The sequence below is a fragment of the Ambystoma mexicanum genome, chromosome 2p, assembly GCF_040938575.1.
Source record: "Ambystoma mexicanum isolate Mex_15411 chromosome 2p, UKY_AmexF1_1, whole genome shotgun sequence".
NCBI classification, from domain to species: domain Eukaryota; kingdom Metazoa; phylum Chordata; class Amphibia; order Caudata; family Ambystomatidae; genus Ambystoma; species Ambystoma mexicanum.
In genome coordinates, this window is record NC_090923.1 from 645,477,456 (window position 1) to 645,497,840 (window position 20,385).

Sequence of the window (20,385 nt, forward strand, 5' to 3'; positions counted from 1 at the left end):
TCATTGCAGAGCGCCACGCAGTAGGTAGTTTCCGGATCCAAACCCTCCCTGCGATTCCCAGTGCCAGATCCTACCCGCCTTGATTGCCCGTGCACAAGACCACCCGCAGAAAAGCCTGGTTATGGTTCTGCGATGCCTGCCGCCATTGGCACGTGAGGAAAGAGAGGAGAATTTCAGGGTGGCGGTAACGCTGACTTAGTGTCCTAAAGAAAGGCAGGGGCTAGAGGAGCTGCTCCGCGGGAAGAGTTTACATCTTGAGGTAGAGGAACCTCGTTTAGTGGGGCAGTTGCTATGGTAGGGGTTTGACGTAATGTGCTCCAAACGTGGGAAGAAGTCAGACTTTAGAACATTATTATTTATTTATGGGTTTCTTGTGAACTGAAGGTCCCTTTTTAGTAAGTGTTCTTTTTCAAAACGTCTTTCATGCATTTTCTCTTTTTGGCTTTTGTTTCACCATTGCTTTATATTTAATTTAACTCTGCGGATCATTTACTTGGTGACCTCAGGTTTCTTTGCTCATTCACTGTTTTCCCTCATCTCTTTCGGTCCCTTCACTCGCCTGTTGTCTCATATTCTCTTCTGTCTCTTTTCCTCTCAGGCCTTCAAACTTGTATGTCATTCTCTCTTGGTAACCCCCTCGCCCCACCTTGTTTTCGCTTACCTGTTATCTCTCTTCCCCTCTTTTTTTTTTATTCTTTTGTTCTCTTACTCCCTTTTCTCTTATCGTACTTCTGCCTCATCATTGGTCCATCCCATTAAAAAAAACTCTTCCTTTCTCCGTGTGTCTCACCATCTGGTTCTCTAGTCGGTGTCACCGTTGTTTCGTGCTTTTTTCTTTTTCTCTCTATACATTTCTGTCCATTTTCATTCGTTTCCCCCTTTTCTTCCCAGTTACCCTTACTCTCTCTCCCTCCATCATGTACTGTTAGTCACTATTGTTATCTGAAACAAATGCAATATAGACAGCTATACGAGACAGCGAGCAGAGAGAGATGTATATACCTTCCTTGTAACCCTTGGCTTCCACAACACCCTGGCTTCCTCGACCGCGTACACTGCAAAACGCATTTCCCTTAGCAGACAATTCTTCTCCTCAACGAACTGTCTCACACTTGCAAGAGCTATTCTTGTCAGCAAACTTGACTAATGTAATGTTCTTCTCATGGCCACATGCACCACAAACCCGTCGAAGCTGCAACTCCTCCAGAACAAGGCTTTTCGGCTGTGCTGGCCTCGTGCTGCTCTGACCACATCACTTCCAGGCATGAAGCCCACTGGCTCCCCATTAAAGCTTGCATTGATTTTAAAACGCTGACACTAGCTCATCACTGTATCTACATCATCTCCCCCATTCACTTAAGTTCATCACCCTGAAAAAATATTCACGTGCCCTCCACTCTGCTGACAGCATAACCCTTGTTACTCCAAGATTAGAAAAGGCCAGAGCAAGAGGTGTACGTTTTGCAGTCACCGCCCCCTCCCCTGCCCCCTGATCGGACATGAAACGTTCAACACCACCTTCAAAATGCAGGTGAAATCCTGGCTTTTTAATAAATGAATAACTTCTCTCACCCACCCCTCTCCTGCTTGTACCATCTTGTTGTTTTCCTATTCGTATCTGCATACTCTGTACAAACTCTGTGATACTCTTGTGTTTGGGTGGTACAAAAATGTTAGAAATAAAAATAAATAAACCCTGTTCATTCTAAACGGTAGATATGTGTGAAGTCAGACTCTCTATTGTGCTGTAAACCCACCACACAATAGCTGCAACTGGCGCAGATTAAGTGGTGTTCCTTTTGTTATGCTGTGTTGAAAGAGGAGGATCTAGAGTAGGGCACAGCAAGGGAGGGGGGAGACTAGAGAGCACAGCTTCTAAGATTTTCCTCGCATTCTGCAATACTTAATAAAGCGTTAACATTTCTGCACTTCTACACACCGGAGTACTGGTACCACCTTTTAGCTTGGAGAAGTCAGTCCTCAATCTTGGCCAAAATATGAAGTGTATGCACTAAGGGCCGGTTAGGACCTGCCAATTTAAAGCGCAAGTAACAGATGAAAGTGCAGTAGTAAATTAGATAAGGGGAAACCAAGCTTTTTTTAAAATGTATAGCATTAGCCCTTCATTCCTGCTATCTATTTTATTGTGTACGGTTATTTTAGACACCACAAATTAATTGTTTCTTAGCACTCCAGCATGTTAGATATTTATGTATCAGACAATGGTTCCAGTTATATGCTGCAGTGCCGAATGTACTAAATTAGGAGGTTACTAGAGTTTGAGATATAGGATATCCTCCATCACTCTGAGCCTACTGATCACCATGATAGTCTCCCTGCAATAGGTTTACAAAGGCATTTTATTTTTTTCCCTGTTCATTCTACTGGCTCAGACCAATGGCCTGGAAAGGACAAAAACTATTCACTGTAACACTTTTGCAACTTGAAATTTAAATGCAGAAGAAACAGTGGGCACTCAACAGTGAAATGCTGTTGGGAGTGAGACAAATGATTACCGAGGATGGGAGCAGTTACTGCAGGCTTTGTACTCTTTTTGTGAAGCAAATCGCCAGGTTGTGCAACTGTAGACCAGCCCAGCAGTAGCCAGAGCGGCACAGCAGATAATCTGGCAATATGACAAGAATTTTGCTAGCGCAGAGCACCTAAAGCACGCATAACCACGTGCTTATGCCCTTAAAACATGTTTGCAATAAGTCTTCATTTCTGCCCGCTCCGTTTATAAAAGATTTATCACGGGCCTCATCTTCTCCTTCCTGTGCACCAGAAAAATTGGGCTCAAGAAACCGCCCGGACTCCAGCTGGGGCAGATCGCCCGCTTCTGATATAGGCTGTGAATTTCGCCGTCTAGCACTTTCCGATCTATTTCTGACATCATTATGGGGGCAGTGGGACTGGCCTGAAAGGGCTGCGCGAAAAACTCTAGTCGCAGACCGTGCGCTGGGTCCCTGACCCAGGCGTCCCCTGACAAAATGTCCTAAGCACTTGTAAAGAGCGCTAGCCCCCCCAATGGGTGCGAGCGGCGCAGGTACTGCTATGAGTAGACTGACCTGGGGGGTTGTTGCTGGGCTCGTTCTTAAGCTCCTCTCTTCCAGTAGCGCCCTCTGCCTCGTCCTCTTGAGGGAAAGAAGGTATCCATGTGCTCTTGCCAGGCATTGTGTTGCTCCCTGTGATATTGAGGTCTTCTGTCGAAGGAATAACGGCCGGAAGAGCAACCTCAACCAGCCCAGGAGAACATTTTTGATGTGAAAACCCTCTTGATGGAGGCCTGGGCTTTATCCAATGCGGTAAAGGTACCTACAAACTTAAACATTTCCTTCATGAAAGGATCGCCAAAGAGTAGGCCTTGAGCGTCTGTGCCAGACTCAGCGTTTGCCAATTCCGTTAACTTCGAGTCTATTTTGAAGAGTATGTCCTTTCGGTGCTCTTCAAATCGGTGGAGATAGCGCATTTCCAAGTAGGCAGATGGCTCTCTGAGCCCAACCGGAGAGAATCACTGGGTCAATAGGGTCTGAAGAGCTGGAGGCTTCTAACGCCAGGTCTAAAATTTTTGCAAGAGGACCAGTGACGTCCTGACAGGACTTCCAGGCTCGGTCGATGCCTTTTCTAGGATCTTTCATGTGTTTTCCCAAGGATGTGATCATTTTTGAGTCTAGTTCTGGCGTCAGAGCCACTTTGTCTAGTATCTCTGGACATGGACATTCTGCCCGAAGTCTCCCTCTGATCTCTTTGTTGAGGGGCTTACGCATCCTATTAAAAATATAATCGGTTGTTCTGGCTGATGGCTCCCAGTCAGTGGACCTGGGATGTATTAAATCTTTGGGAGCGAACATCCCCTTTGCAGGTGGCTGTTCCCCGGTGCTTCCCCCCGGGGTGGGGGCTGCCACAATCCCCGAGGTTGAGGGTATTGAACCCCAGATCTGGGTATCTTCATCTGAGGAAGAGTGTGATAGATCACCATCATATAATCCTGTACTTTGCTCATCTTCTATGCCCTGTCCATCTCCCTCTGGGCTTGAGGGTCTTACACCCCTGTTTTCCTCCTCGGGAATAGAGGGTCCTTCAAAGGAAGGGGTTACCTTCCTACTCATAAAAGCTTGTTTCAGCCTGGAGAAGGCGTCCGATATGGCAGCAGTGGCAGGAATCGATTGGCTCGGGGTAGGGGGCGGTCAGAGAGCTCTTGCTCTTGCGAGCTGGACTACATCCCCCTTGTGTAAGGTGCTTTCTTTTCTAGGTCTTTTTTCCCCTTGTCGGAGATGCCCCTTGCATGCGCTCCTCCATGTTCTCCAGGCGCTGCTGTATTGGCAGGAACATGCCTGTCATAGCCTTTTTGGTGCTGTCAACGGTGGATCCCAATACTTTTTGAAGCCTTTTCTCCATAGCCACTTCGATATAGCATGAATCCTCCTCACATTCAGACCATGCCCGATTTGATTGAGGGGGGTACTGCGCTGCCATGATGATTAAGCACTTCTTTTTTTTCTCTCTTCTCTGGGCTCCCTGATCGCCTTCTCTCACAGCCCAGTGGTTATAAGTCAGATCAGGTATGATTTTTATTATATTTTCTGTTTTTTGGAGTACTAATTTCACTACTGTTCTTTCCTGGTCCTTGACTAGGCTGCTGACAGCAGGTGTGCTCAAGGACTCCTGTTTCCTGCTTTCGTTTTCTTCCTGGTTTTTTTTTTTTTTTTTAATGAGTGAAGAGAATAGGTAATTCACAGCTCCGGTGCTCGCGTTCGCATCAACCGCTATTTCGCGAGCAGAAATGCTCACGCGAGCGCCGGAGCCTGAAGAAAAGGACGAGGGAGAGCAGAAGCTCCCCCTGGTGGCTCGCGGGCACGCCGCGCCCTGCTACAGGCTGCGCGGTCCCCCCGAAGTCCGAGCGAACTTCTCAGGGCCAGGGAAGCAAGCGCAGACACGGCAGACCAGCTGTGGCGGTGAAAAGGGGCGCCACAAGCTAATAAACAAAAACATTTGTTATAAATGTTCACTCTGATGCCAGCAGGAAGCAGCTGGTGTCGGAAAACGAGGAGAAAGCGGCTGACAAGAATGAAAGCCCTTCCGCATTACAGGGAACACATTACGATAACAATCAAACCAGTAATCATATAATAATGATGTAGCGAAAATGAGTATAGAGAATAAAGTTACATAACACAAATATTAGATAAACGGTGCTGACTAAGAAATGAACTTATCTCTTGCTGTGAGCAGCAAAGAAAGAGGACGTTATTTCTTGTCCAGGACTGTTTATGGGAACACCTGCATTCCTACTGGAGGACTAGGGTCACATGCATATGAACACTGGGTGACCTTTAGGAGCATCATGGCAAATGGAGTTTTTGCCGTTTTTCTTTTTAAATGTTATGGACACTAGATACACATTTAGAGTGTTCTGTTATATATATTTTTTAGTGCACCTTTAGTATGAGTTGTTTAGTTATATAAAGTGCACAAAAAATGCCTTGCTGCTGAGCTTTCTTTACGTGTTTAATTAAAGAAAGAGAAGCATAATGTGAGCCTCCGGTCTTGACATAGAATTACCTGAGAAATGCTGTTGTCAAGGATATTAGTTAAACCATATAACGGTGACTAAGTAACGGAGACTGTAGACATCATTAGCAACTATGCACGATGTTTGAACATTTTAGTTATAATCATGTACTGACCTAGGAGATTTCTAATACATTATGTTTAAACACACACTTGTAATACATTAGTCACTCTAGGCATACAGGCTCATTGCGAACCGGATGACAAGATCACTTTAACACGTACCAGTCTGGAACTTTGTCTAAAATACTGCGCTCGAATACACAGATGCATGTTTGTTTCAACTGTGCAGATCTTTAACATACAATAAGGCAATTGAGGCGTGACCCTTCTAAAATGTAAATATGGTTAACCGGCCACAATAAATCTCCGTCTTCACAAGTCTGATACCATACCGAGAGGAGGATGAGACAGCTTCAATATTTTATTAAATTAATTCGATTACTTTTATTTAGCTCGGTGCCTCCATAGTAGTGTATGTTTACACTGTCAAGTATTCCGCTAAGTATAGATACTTTGTTACACTGCAACAAGTACTAATTGGATAGAGCATGAGCCACACACATTTTAGCCCGACTTTGATCAGGATAAGATGGCTGATGTGGTTGTTGCTAAGCGCACCACAAACCTCTTCAGTTTCTATCATTGCCGTTATGGCAACCAGAATAACACTGGGCATCCTGACGCTCGCAGGCTCTGCCATCGGAGCGCCTGCAGTCGTGGCATATTAGATTGTGCTCTGTATATGAAACGCACATCATTATCAAGTAAGTTCCATTATAAACACCATTTGATTACGAGCACACCAGTAAAGCACAGCGAATGACCGGTTTGACCTTTTTTTTTCTTGTTCGATCTATTGCAGACTGGATTCTAACTGTCCCTGTTAAGGTCACTCAATTTTAACAGGGTAAGCTGCATGCCTGGACCCTGCGGTCACGTACCTAACCAAAAGATGGTCACTGTTCTCTTCACTAACTGGGAGACTGTCAAAGCCAATATCTGACAGCCTAGTTAAAGACGAGATGCGCACAGGATGACCAGGTTTGTCATCACTTTGGAATGTTAAAGCACTCCCTGTTTGTACACTTTCCAATGGATAAAAGTCAACACGCTTTCACTTTTAAGGCACATAGAGGTCCACACCATGGTCAAATGGAATAGAGCCACTGGCATGCTTAGCGCACCTGAATGATTGGAGCACTATGATACGGGGTTAACCTGATTGATGAAAACAAAAGCAAGATATTTATTAATACGTTAACTCATGGTTGTTTTATTATGTTTTTTTTGTTTTCTCTCATTTGTATATATACACACGTGTTGCTTGTTTTATGTCATGTGGCCTGCATGCATTTACGGGGACATTTTCTGATTGTTTTTGACGTCATGGTGTGAATTTTTTCAATTGTATTGATTTGTAAATGTAATCATGAAGGTGATTTTGTTGATTCAATTATAAATGCCCTGATGAAGGACTTACCAATATCCGAAATGCATTGGCAATATTCGCATCTGTAAATTAAACAGACATATGCTAACTACCCTAAAACAGCATACTTTGTATTTCTTTAAGCACACTATAGCTGCCTTGCAACAGCAGTAATTGTTTTAAAAATTGCATATTGAGAGAACTACTAGCTGAACTTTATATACACCAGCTGAGTGCTACTTAGGGTGTGCAATCCACAACGATAGCTATCGAGCCTAGGTACTTTTCTTTGATAATATTGGTATTTTCCCAATTTGTAAAATCCCGGTTTCAACATTCCCCTATATTTCCGCTTCGACCAACCATTCTCTTCACAGTAAACTCCTAGTGCAACAGCCCCAATATATGCCTAGGTTGTCGATCTCGTAATTCAGCACATTACAAATGCCATATCATATCTCCAAAGTTGAAAAATCTACTCCCAGGCTGACGCCCACAATTCGTAAAATTGTCAATTTAGTTACAGTTTATACAATTTATATTATAATTCTGAGCGTGTCACTACCAATTATCAGACAATCCTAGCATAATTTCAATGTGTGCCATGCCACTATATTTATAGTGCTTCTGCCCCGAAATCATTCTAGTTTTGTCCACTTTTAATTCTAGTAAACCCCTAGTTTGGTTACATGATTAATATATTCCAAGTTTGCAAATCGTTTCAAAATCTGTTTGACAGCTGTAGTCTATTGCCAGTTTGTCAATCCCATCACAGAATATCCAAGTTTGAAAATTTTTAAGTATTCTCTGTGTTTTTACCATCCCCGGATGTTCCCACTTTGCGCTACTCCAGTATATCACTAGATTTACATTCTGGATATGTTCCCATTTGACTGCATCCTAGTATATAACCGGTTTAACAGTCCACATTAAATTTCCATTGTGCACAGTAACCTTGTATATCCAATTGCAACATATATGCCTAGTTTATCCATCCTCTTTATATTAAGTTTCACAATCTTAGATTCCCAGAGAGGGTAGAATACAGCCATTCTGACTAACCAAGTATGCCCTGTTTGACAAATCCAATATACTTCTTGTGTGAACCTCACCATTTCCCCAGATTCCTCAATTCCTGTACACTACTAGTGTTTCAAACATGGAACACTCCCATTTTGCACACTCATTATAGCTTGTGGTTGCCAATCCCAGCATAGTTTGTTCTGCATGTGCCAAAGTAGTCCGAATTCCTTCTTGCAACCAGCAATACGTATTTTATTTTTGTATCAATCAGGATCACATGACCCAGTGAATGGAGCTGTGGAGTCAAGAAAAGATGATGGCCAGAGAATAAGCGAGAGTGCAAGAAGAGTGGTGGTGCAGTGTCGCAGTGAGGGGGAATATGCAAAGCAAAAGGCTGTACAGCAGAACATCGGAAGTGCATGGCCGAGAGAGCAAATCGGACACGAATTGACAAGAATATCTAGCATCACTCGGGTGCTGATAGCCAAAGACATTGGCAGATCGTGGAAGGCAGGCACACCGACAAGGCTGATGGACCACTTGCAGCATCACGGACAGGAGCAGGAGATACCTCCCATCTACCGATGGTCCCACCCAAGCTTGCAAACAAGACCACAATAAGAAAACCATACCGAAACCAACATCATAGTAGAAGGCTGAAGTGGTAGAAACCGAGAAGCATGGGGCATCTGTGATATAAGGGAGGTAGCCGACAGACGAAGCCTGGCATGAGCCACCAGGAAGAAGCAGCAAACCAAGCCCAGCTCACCAAAAAAGATAAGAAGGGAGTTGAAAAGGCAGAAATTTAGCCGAGAAAAAGTAACAGATGCTAAAGCATTTCACTGTGGTAGTTGTGGTTGCAGCCCAGCAGCCTGAGATCTGCTTTCCACATAACTTGGTCACACTCAAAGTAGGCATGATACTGTGTCATATTCTATTTCCACTGCAACTGTTTCGTATTCCTTGGAAACTACTGCAAGTTAATAAAAGAACACGTCTTGTTCATGTGTACCAGCCGCCCAAAATTGAAAGAAGAAAGGAAAAATGTTTTTATTTTATGTTTTTGATGTTGTCGGTACATAATTCTCCATTTATGTTTGCGTAAGGGTTAAAAAGTATCAACCTGAGCCAGTAATTCTTTCTATTTTACAATAGTTCATTTTTCTTAAGGATTTGGAAGTAGTAGTGTGATGGGGCAAACTGCAGTTTAAAAGCAATAGGTGCTAAAGGAGTAACAAACCCCTCATTGCCTTGAATGTATTACAATTGTTCGACAGAGCATTGACAGACTAACGGAGAAACGACACCTGCACACCCAAACATTCTAACTAAAACATGAAAAATCTTTCTACCTCTAAAATTGATCAGGAAAAAAAATGCTCACGCCATCACAGTAAGGAGTACGTGATCTGAAGACTGCAATCAATTATTTAAAGTATTGGTGCAAGTTACAGCGCTACCAAGATAGTTGCACTTTCTCAAATTAGCAGATATGGAGGTAACCAATGAACCTGATCCTGTTCACAGGGTTCAGCCATTCTATCATTTATGTAACATTTTAACTTACTTTTGGTCACGGCACCCAGCTTGCCTTCAGAAAGGCATGTTATGTACCTCGAAAGTCAAGTTAATGGAACCTTCCTGATTCTGAGACTTCAGACCTTAAATTGAAGTCTCAAAACCGAGTTGGCAAAATTGAATCCCACAGTTTCAGCCATTTCAATAAGATAAAGGAACTTCCACTGAAATGGCACACTTTGCTCACATTACAGAGTAAACATGCTCCAGTGCTCGAATTTCAAAGATGTCCAGGTGTGCCACATTAATGAGCCCCAGTTGGAGTGAGGCATGTTTCATTCTTGGGTTTAATAAGTTATAGTGCTGCACTATAAACGATGACCGTGCTCGGCATGTACTGAAGGGGTATGCGAGTGAAAAGGTCACCTAATTCGCATACCCATGGTGCATTACTGTGTGGCTCTGATCAGAAAGAAATCTAGTGATGGCTACTTGGCACTGTGCTGTGTGAGTCTTATTAGCTGAAATGGCCTGTTCTATTTTATATATTTTCATTCTTTTTTCCAACTCGCCATAATATTGATGGTATATTGAAAAGATATCAAAACCTTCCATTGGCTCAGCCAACAACTATGGAAGCTATATTGAAGCCAGAGATGTGCACTCCTTCCAATCACAATGCAGGGAGCGTATATTGAATCAGACCGTGTTCCCTTTTATCTCGCCTTGGGATCACTGCCCTTCTAATCCATTTGCCCCCTTTCTCCTGGCAACTACTCCCTGCTCTGTTTCCTTTCCGCGCTGCGGGCAAGGTCATGAAAATGGAGTAGGGACTCGAAAAAATGTTATTTCCATGGCAGCTATGTGTGTTCTTTTTTCAGCCATGAGAAACTGCCCATGCTCTCTGTGCATGCCATTTTTGTTTTCCTCAAAAACCAAAAGACTTGGTATTTCGGGCATTATGCCTAATGGCTATGACTGCTGCCATGGCCTGTACTGGTTGTTCACCGCTTTTAACCCTTGTTAAAGGGCCACCCGACCCTGAGCAGCAGTGATTACAACTACAAGAAATACATTCCTAACTTTGCTAAAGAGCACTGTCTGGATCTGACCATGGTGACTGTGCAGTGGGCAGGGCCTTTGTGGGGTCGGAGGAAAAAGTGTAAGTGGCAGGCAGTCTGAAGGGAGCATTTATTTTTTATGTTTTGGTGATGGGCTCCTGGAGCCGATTGTATTTTCTTCATGCTGCTTCCCTTTAATTTGATTTCTTTCAACGCCTCACCTAATAAATCTCGTACTTCAAAATTCAAGAAGTGAAGCTGCAAGCGTCAACACCAGTCTGTTGCCATGTAACCTGAGTGGCCTTCTTTAACACAGGCAGCAGTCTTTTGGGACGCCCACCAATAAATGATCTATCGGATCCCCAACTCATGCAAAGCACCCAACCCCATTCAAATGTACAAAAGTGGCAGACCACTTTTTACCAGTGGAAAATATGCAGGCTTCAATTTATTCAATCAGCAACAGACCCTTAGGGAGACCCACACCTCTCCCTGCATATATGACCACACTGAGTTCAAAGCAAAGCCATGGCAAAAGGAGGTGTGTGCCCCTTGGCGGGCCCAACCCCAAAAAAAAAAATTAAAATATAAACCGCCTCTCAACCATGGCATCTTCCGTGCTTAGCAAAAAGATCAGTCCTAACATCTGGCAGATGCACAAGATCCTTGAGATAGTAACCTGGTATAAGCTTGGACCGTCAGTTGCCCCTGCCAACATTTTGCTTTGCCACCAAGATGAGGTTGACTTTTTTTTTACATTTTTTTTTATTTTACCCTTGCCACCATCTTGTGAGGATGTTGCCACCCAGATGTACTTTAAGAGCACCCAGGGTTGTATATTGCTTCAGTGGTGTAGGCTGCAGTTCTTCCAGATGCTGTTTCATTCCTGATCTCCCAAACTATTTCATAACTGAGTTCTGAAATCTAGGTCCACTTCAATTCCCGCAGAAAGTTGCTCTTGTATTATTCTTACATAACCCCCTTCCACCAATAATGTTGACCTTGCTGCACATGGCTCTGTAAGAAAGGAGGGGAGGGTGTGTTAGTTGGATAGCAGGAAGACGGATACAGAAACCTGTGGGGTTGATGAATGCAGCTCGCAAATACCCATTACCTGTGTGCTGATATGAAAATCTCGGTTTGTGGTTGGTACAGACCGAACAAAGTTAGTTGTACAGTTAGCCCCAGATTGTGGATTACAAAATTGATAGACTGGTTGTTGAAAGATGGTGTATAGGGTCTGAGTCTATTAGTGCATTAGACCTGCTTTGTTGTCTGAAGTAGTGTGGGTATAGTAATGATGCAAGATTTTAGTAGTGAGGAGTTAGTTGAGGGATGAGTTGGGGTGTTGCTTCCTGACTCTTGGTTGTAGATATCATGAGATTCAGGTGTGGACCAGTGTCCCGCAGCAGAGTATCTATCACTCAGTGATTTCCCATCGATGGTTGTGCAAAGAGTTTCACAGTTGCTTGTCGTAAAGTAGCCCACACATCTGGTGCACTTGATTTTTTTAGCTGGTTGCTATTATCTTTCATTCCTTTCAGAGTGTTTGTTCGAAAAGCCACGTCTTGAGCTGTTTTCTAAAAGTCAGGTGGTTGACATCCAGGCAGAGAGTTTTGAGTAGTGTGTTCCACAGTTTCATGGCGTGAACTGAAAAAGAGGATTCTGTTTGTCATTTCTTTTTGAAGTTGGGGACTAGAATGAGTGCACCATTGCTGGACCCAAGTGTTCTGGAGTGAGTGTAGTGTTGAAACCTTGCAAGCGGAAGGGCCCCCTCCATGGTTTGAATGACAGGCGATACAGAGGGTTTTGCAATTAACCCTTTTTTTATGGGCAGCCGGTGGAGAAAAATGTGTGATATGATATCTCTTCATTCTGAGTAGTCTTGCTGTTGCATTTTGAACTCTTAGAAGTTACCTTTTTATGTACTCTGCGAGTCCAAGATGGAGGCTGTTCGCATAGTCTAGTTTGGATAGTATTCAAGAAATGATGGCTCTATGGGTGAATGCTGAATAAGCTAAGATGTGGTGTAGAATGCAGAGCCGGGAGAAACTGTTTCTTATGATTGTACAGATCTGTGGATCAAGAAGGAGGGCAGTGTTATTGTGTTTCCAATATACCTTATTGTGATCGGGATTGGGCAAGAGCCTATCTCGTCGGGCCAAGGGTTTGTGGTGTAGTTGGAACCTGTAGGATTGCAGAGCATCTGTTCTTTGTCATCCACTCACGCGCCCACCTGTGCAAGGCAGTTTTTAATGTCTGGAGCATTTGATGACTGGTGGTTCACAAATGTGTAGTTATTTGAGACCAGATCTATTTATTGATTTGGCTTGCAAGGGTGTCATGTAGATGTTGAAAAGTAGAGGTGAGCGTGTGGATCCTTGGTGTACTTCGCAGGTAAGTGATCATAGCCAGTAATTGTAGGTGCCCAAGATTATGGTTTCTGTTATACCTCTGAGGAAGGAGGTGCTCCATTGTAGAGCAGTTTCTTTGAGATCAATATCTTCTAATCATTTTAGGAGAATCTTGTGACTGATGGTGTTAAAAGTGAGTGATGTCTAACAGAATCAGCACACTCAGCATTGTTTTCAAGGATATTCCAAATGGAACACAGAGCTGATTTACTCGTAGAAGGTTTAAATCTGTGCTGTTCTTCATTCAGGAGGTGGTTTGTTTTGATGAAACCCCAGAGTTCAAAATGCATGAATATTTTGAATGGATTGTGCCCTCCCACATATTCTTCATCTTAAGATATTTTCACATCCAGCTTCAGCTGCTTTGGCAATTTATTCCAGCAGGGGGCACTGCATGTCGATGTCGGCCTCCGTCTCGATGTAGACATCATCGATGGTATAAAGCATGCATCAACTGCTGGCTTCAGTTCAGTTTTTCCGCGATTATCGCTTCGGATACAGTACGCTTGGGTTCTCTATCGAGAATCTTCCAGTATGTTAGAGAAATGGAATCCTCATCGGCGTCTTCGACTCAGAGATCAGGGTTTAAGAAGTACTAAGATTGTGGGGCAAAGATGTCTCTTACGGACCCCCCATCGGGTGTGTCTGTGGTACCTCGGTTCCTCTTACGCTACCTTCGACTGTAATGCCTGCCTATCGATGATGGCGAAAAGCCCTGAAAGAGCGAAGAGGAAAATTAGCGGCAGGTAGGTCAAAATACCCTTCGGCCCCATCAAAAAAGTGTCTTCAGACAAGTCGAGAAAAAGTTCTCGCCACTAGTCATCTTCACAACGGTTGAGGAAAAGGCACCATAGGTCCCCGTTGTAGAGTTCCTCCCCAGAACGTGTTAAATGCCTGACAAAAAGCGGCCTCTCCAGCTGAGTGGGAGAAGTTCAGAATAAACATGATGCACGTTTGTGAGAATGCAGCCTTGACCCCCTCAAACTCTGAAATCCATGCCCCGGTTGAAAAACGCGACAAGAAAAAGGATTAGGGCAAAAACCGTGCGCCTCTGGGCCTGGAAGGCAAAGAAAGATCTCAAGAGCGGTCGAAGGATCCCTCGAGTCGAGACAAATCTTCCTCCAGGAAAAAGTAATCCACGCCTTCAGCGCCAAGACTCATCGGACCATGACGGTCCTGGACGCCAAAGGGGTTAGACAAGTCCTCGACGTCAACTGTGTCATAGATTTCCGCGCCACCATCGAGGATCACAGAAAATGTGTATACACCATTATCAAGAAAGGACTTTTTTTAGTCACTTTCTTCAATTTTCTGAGGAGGCAGAACATTCTTCAGATGATTCACAACCTTTTGTTCTTCAATATTGAACACCTGGGGTCACTGAGCCTTTGATCTCAGAGGAATCAAGACAAACATTTTTACAGGAGTCCCTACAGAATGCAACTGGACTAGATGCATCACCAGAATTAGAGTTTGAGAGGCCGGACCCTACTGACTATGCTGCAGGGTCTTATAGACCGTTAATGTCCAGGGTGGTAGAGTATATGGGGTGGAAAAGACCAACACCAATATACGAACAGGATGATCTAAGGGACCCCAGGAGGACCCTATTCTTCTTTTCATGTGGCATTGCAAAGGAGAGTGAGTTCAAATTGGGAGACGCCAGAATTGATTATGTATTGAATAAAAAATTGACATCTAAATACAGGGCGTCCAATGGTGACCCCAGTTACTTTACAAAGCATCCCACTCCTGAAAGTTTAGTGGTACAAGCTGCCACATCAACCTCTAAACAGAACGCATACCCAGCTATTCCCCCAGACTGAGATGACCAGCGTTACAGCGTTTGGGCCAAGAAGGTTTTCTCTGCGGGAATTATGGTCCCAAAATCAGCAAATGCTGTGTGCACGTTGGCCAGTTTCATTCCGGCTGATCATATCCCCAAAGGGGAGGAAAGGGACGGATTTGTAAATCTAGTTAAGCATGGGAAAGATACAATGTGCAAATCCCTTGACGGGTCTCGACACTGCTGACCGCATCAGCAGGTCCATGACAGCCAGTACAGTTATGCACAGATTTGCCTGCTTAAAGTCTGGTTTTGCTCCAGATGTGCCGTCCAGATTGCTTAACATGCCCTTTGATGGTACACATTTATTTGGTAGCAAGGCTGACGGGAGCCTAGAGAAATTAGACCTCTAAAGCAGTAGCTTTGTGCTGCTATTAGACTGGCACACCTTGGTGGGGTAGGTCCTTTCGCTTTTATTCCTCAGTTGGAAGGGGGAGAGGACTGTCCAATGAAAGAGGTCGGAAAAGATTTCCCTGTGGTGGACGGGGAAGAGGTACTAGAACCGTCCAGGCAGCGGCTGCTTTACCATCAGCCACTGCTCCAGCCACCTTTAAACCTCTCTAAGGTCTTAGTTCACAGGACCCAGTGGGAGGCAGACTGTCGCTACATCTGAAAGAGTGGTGAGGCATTACTTCAGATGCATGGGCATTGGAAACAGTTGCCCAGGGTTATTGCCTTCCCTTTCTAAAAAAAAAAAGCCTGTCATCCCCTGGGGAACAGCTTTCAAAGTTCCAGATCCGCTCCTTATGCAGGAAATATTAACCCTGCTAGAGAAAGGTGCTATAGAACGAGTACCTGTAGCGAGTGGAACAAGAGTTGGTACTCCCCGTACTTTCTAATTCCAAAAAAGGACGGAGGATTGAGACCCATCTTGGACTTAAGAGACTTGAACAAGTTCCTCAAGAAGGACAAGTTCAACATGGTTACCCTTTCTCGGATCCTTCAGGCCCTCCATCTTCAGGACTGGATGGTATCATTGGACCTTCAGGATGCTTACTTTCATGTGCCAATCCATCACAAGCACAGAATGTACCTGAGGTTCGTCGGTGGCGGTTCTCATTATCAGTTTCGAGTTCTGCCATTTGGGATGACTTCCTCCCTGATGCTTTTCACCAAGTTAATGGCGGAGGTGGCCGCAAGTCTCGGGAGAGAGCGGGGGCATTCGCATCTACCCCTACCTGGACGATTGGCTCATCAGGGCACGTTCCCCCGAACAGGCCCTGGAACATCTCAGCTCCACCTGTCACTCCCTTCACAGACTGGGCTTCTCCCTCAACTTCAAGAATTCTCACATGATACCATCTCAAAAGCTCCTATTCATTGGAGCAGTTCTAGATGCATCCCTGGGGAAAAACCTGGCCACCAGAGGTGAGGGCTCAAGACATTCTGCAGATGGTCACCAAATTCCAGAGTGCCCAGCGTCTCCGGTCTTCGACTTCTAAAGTTGCTCGGCTTCATGGCATCCTGCATTTTTCTGGTGCCGGAGGCACACCTGAGAATAAAATCTCTCCAGTGGGCTCTCAGAACTCAATAGTCACAATTCTCAGGCAGGATGTCGGCTCTCCTTCAGGTCCCAAACAGAGTTGCACAGGATCTCCTGTGGTGGGCCTGTGAGGACAACATTTTGAAGGGATAACCTTTTTTGCAACCATGGCCGGAGATAAGGACACCTCACTCACAGGGTGGGGACCGCATGCCAACGGTCTGACCATCAGTGGTCGATGGTCTCCATCGGATTCAAAATGAATTATCAACCTGTTGGACCTGAGGGCAATCTGACTAGCCGGGAAAGAATGTCCTGATAATGACAGACAACACAGTGGGCATGTACTACCTCAACAAGAGAGGTGGTGTATGGTCACTAATACTGTGCAGAGAGGCAATGCAGCTCTGGTTCTGGGAAATTAAAGAAAAAATCTCCCTATCAGAAGTTCACCTAGCCGGAGAGGAGAACACGATGGCGGACGCTCTGAGGAGGCAGAGCACCGTCTCCCACAAGTGGGAACTAGCTCAGGAAGTCCTTAAAGAGATCTTTACCCTTTGGGGAACCCCTCGAGTGGATCTGTTCGTCACCAGTGTCAAACGGAAGTGCGAACAGTACTGCTCAAGGTAATTTCCCCTAAGAGTAACTCTAGGAGACACATTCGTAGTGGACTGAGTGTGTCCCCTTCTGTACGCATTTCCTCCAATCCCCGTCGTTCTTCAAGTCATCAGGAGGTTGAGAAAGCTCGGGAAATCCATGATCTTAATTGCTACAGATTGGGTCAGGAGGATGTGGTACGCTGCGCCCCAATACGTCTGCCACAAGAGAGGACCTCCTCTCTCTTGAGAGAGGAGGGTCGGGTTCTCCATCCCAAGGTCAAGACACTCCACCGTCGCGCATGGTTTCTGAGAGGTTGAGATACAAGGATTAGGACCTCACGGAAGAATTAATGGAGATTTTGCTTTTGGCCAGAACGACAGCAATACAGTCCTTGTACCTCTGCCATTGAGTGAAATTCTGCAGCTGGTGTAGGTATATGAATGAAGATCTGTTTATATGCAGTACACCTATAGTGTTATCATTCTTATTACACGTGGCCAACTTGGGGCTCCAGGTTGATGCAATCAAGGGGTATCTTGCAGCGCTCTCCATTTTTAAGCGGTCCTCTGAAGAGGTATCTCTTCCAGATTCGCCTTGTGATACAATTCTTAAAAGGACTGGCAAATACATTTTCCCCCAGTCCCATTCCAAGTCCCAACTTGGGACCTCAACCTAGTATTGAGATTTCTAATGTATGATCCTTTTGAGCCTACCCATACCTGTCATTTAAGGTTATTAACCTTGAAAGACCATCCTTTCAATGGCCATTACATCAGCCCGAAGGGTGTGTAAACTTCAGGCCTTGTCCTGCAAGCCTCCTTATACAATCTTCTACTAACCTTATTGCCTAAGATTGTGTCTGACTTCCGTTTAACTCGTAAAATAGAATATCGTCATGTTGTCCTCCTCCTCATCCTGGGATTAGAGGAGGAGGATTACACAGGCTTGATCCAAGGAGTGCACTGGCATTTTATATCTCCAGGATGTCTAAGATTAGACACAATGACCAATGTTTTGTAGCTTACACGGGACACAAGTTGAGTATGGCAATTTTAAAACAAACCTTGTAAAAATTGATTATTTTGGGAATAACTAAATGCTACAGATTAGCAGCAAAAGATCCTCCAGAGGGTCTTGGAGCTCATTCAACTAGGGGCATGGCTACCTCCTCTGTATTATAGAGGGGTGTCCCAATTAAGGATATTTGTGCGGCTGCCACATGTTCGTCCGTACACACCTTTAGCAAACATTATGATCTGTACTCTTCCTCAAGCCAAGAAGGTTTATTTAGAAAGGCAGTGCTTCATTCTGTGCACACAGACCTATGAAGGCACTCCTAAATTATTATGAGCCTGAAAATTCTGACCTCCTCCTCCTCCAGGAATACTTGCACTGCTTTGGGAGTGCCTCATAAAATGAAGAAAAAGTGGGAGGACGCAATCCATTCGAAGAACAGTTACTTACCTATGGTAACGTTCTTTCAACTGGATATTCCTCACATGTATTCCGCATCGCCCCTCCAACCTGCCCCGCAGTAGAATGCTTCCATGTGATTGCAGTCTTCGCTCTTTCAAGAAAAGTGATTGTCGAGTGTGGGTTATCCTATACATGTTTTTAGAAACAGAACTGAAGCCAGCGGTTGCTGCGCGTGCTTTATACCATCGATGCCATGGAGACGTAGGCCTCCGAGGGACATCCAGTGGACCGACATCGACGCGTACTGCCCTCTGCTGGAAAGAATTGCTGAAGCAGCTGAAGCTGGATATGGAAATATCTTAAAATGAGGAATAAGTGAGAGGAACATCTAGTCGAAAGAACGTTACCATGGGTAAGTAACTTGTTCTTCTGGAGGTTTCCAGATAAAAGGCATGTTTGTGATGGGGCGAAAGGGGGCTGGGTCTATGGGTCCGTTTGGGGCTTTTTTACGCAGGGTGCGTTCTAATGTATATAGATTTAATTTGACCTGGGACTGTTCCAGGGCTGATGAGTCGTTGAGGAGGGACAGGAAGATGAGCGTCAAGTTTGGGGTTTTTATGATGGATTTGTAAAGATTGGGGAGGGGGGAGGCATTGATTCTCGTGAGTTCTTGATGGGTTGCATGAGTCAATTGTAGCTTATATTTCATCTGTAGTCACAAGGCAGAAAGTTGATGGAGAGGACAGTAGTGGGAGGTGTTCGTGGAATCTCGTTGGTGGCGTGTCAGCAACCTTTGACGGTGTAATTCTGACTGTGCAACATTTTGTTTGAAGTGTGCAGCAGTCTGCTCACAGGGCTCTTGCGTAGGGGTTGCATTGCAGTCGATCAGGCTTTTGAATGATCTGATTATCTTCTACATTTCCTTTTCACTTTGAAGCGCCTATTCTGTGCGTTTTGGAGTAGTGCGCGCTTTTTGCTTTGACTAATTCTGCTCTGTAAAGGCATAACTGTTAATGGTAGCCCTAATTTACTAGTGTGTAGATGTTTTTCCTCCAAGTTTTCTCCAGTTCTGATTTTTCTCTTTTTAAGTAGTTTAGTCTGGGGTGGATGTCTAGCTTGTTTCTTTTTTGAGAGTTTTTGAAAGGATTCTTGAGTGCAATCATGCAGAAATAATAGAGTCGTGGATTTGTGCATCCAGTTGGTTGTTGGTCCATCTGTAGGGATGGTAGATTTGGATGCTTCTAGTCTTTCTAGTGGGGAGTTGATGAGTATTTCTTTTCCATGGTCTGGTTATGGTTGATAGTTACATTTATGGTACTGCAAGGCATGGTATCTCAGTGGCTATTGTGAATGGGATAGATAAGAGATCTGCTTACATGAGGTGAACTGGGGAGCAGACTGTGGTATTCTGTTTCCGATACAGAAAATGCCAACCAGAGTGTCTGGCTATTTAGGTGGGACCCTTAACCATATGTTTGATGTGTAGTGTGGAAAGGTCTGCTTCAATTGACTTTGTAATAGCGTTTTCTTTCGTCAGCCGGATGGTAATTTCTCCAAGTATTGTTGGTAGTTGACGATCTACGGCCAGGATATCAGCAGCATTGAGTTTGTCAGCAATGTGTGGGCTGCAGCAGGGTGGCCTGTAGATTAAGGGAAGCTAAGTGCAACTGTGTGAGAGATTAAGCATTTCTGAGGGATTCACACTCTGGGTTGATGTCAATGAAGGTTGTTCATACTTTAAGGAATCTCTGTGCACCAGAGCTATACCACCTCCCCTCCTAGTGTTGCACTTAGCACAGATGATCTTGAAGCCTAATGGTATACTCTCATGAATAACCAGCGACTGAGAATTGGAGAGCCAAGTTTCAATGATAAAAGAGGATGTCTTTTTGGTCTTTAGAGAAGGTAAAACATTTTGAAAGTTGTGCTTGGTGACAGAACATGCATTGATCAGGTGGCATCTTGTGCTTGTCCTTTCTGTGTGGGTTTGGTTGCTTGAACAAGTGCTTTGGATTGTTCAC

General features: G+C 44.5%; 1 long non-coding RNA gene across 1 annotated transcript; it reads left to right on the forward strand.

Annotated features, from left to right (window-relative positions):
• The first annotated feature begins 22 nt into the window (after positions 1 to 22).
• LOC138566643 (uncharacterized) lies at positions 23 to 9,037 on the forward strand. The gene is made up of 2 exons (XR_011301985.1): positions 23 to 259; positions 8,298 to 9,037. It is a non-coding gene; the product is annotated as an uncharacterized lncRNA (long non-coding RNA).
• The last annotated feature ends 11,348 nt before the right edge of the window (positions 9,038 to 20,385 follow it).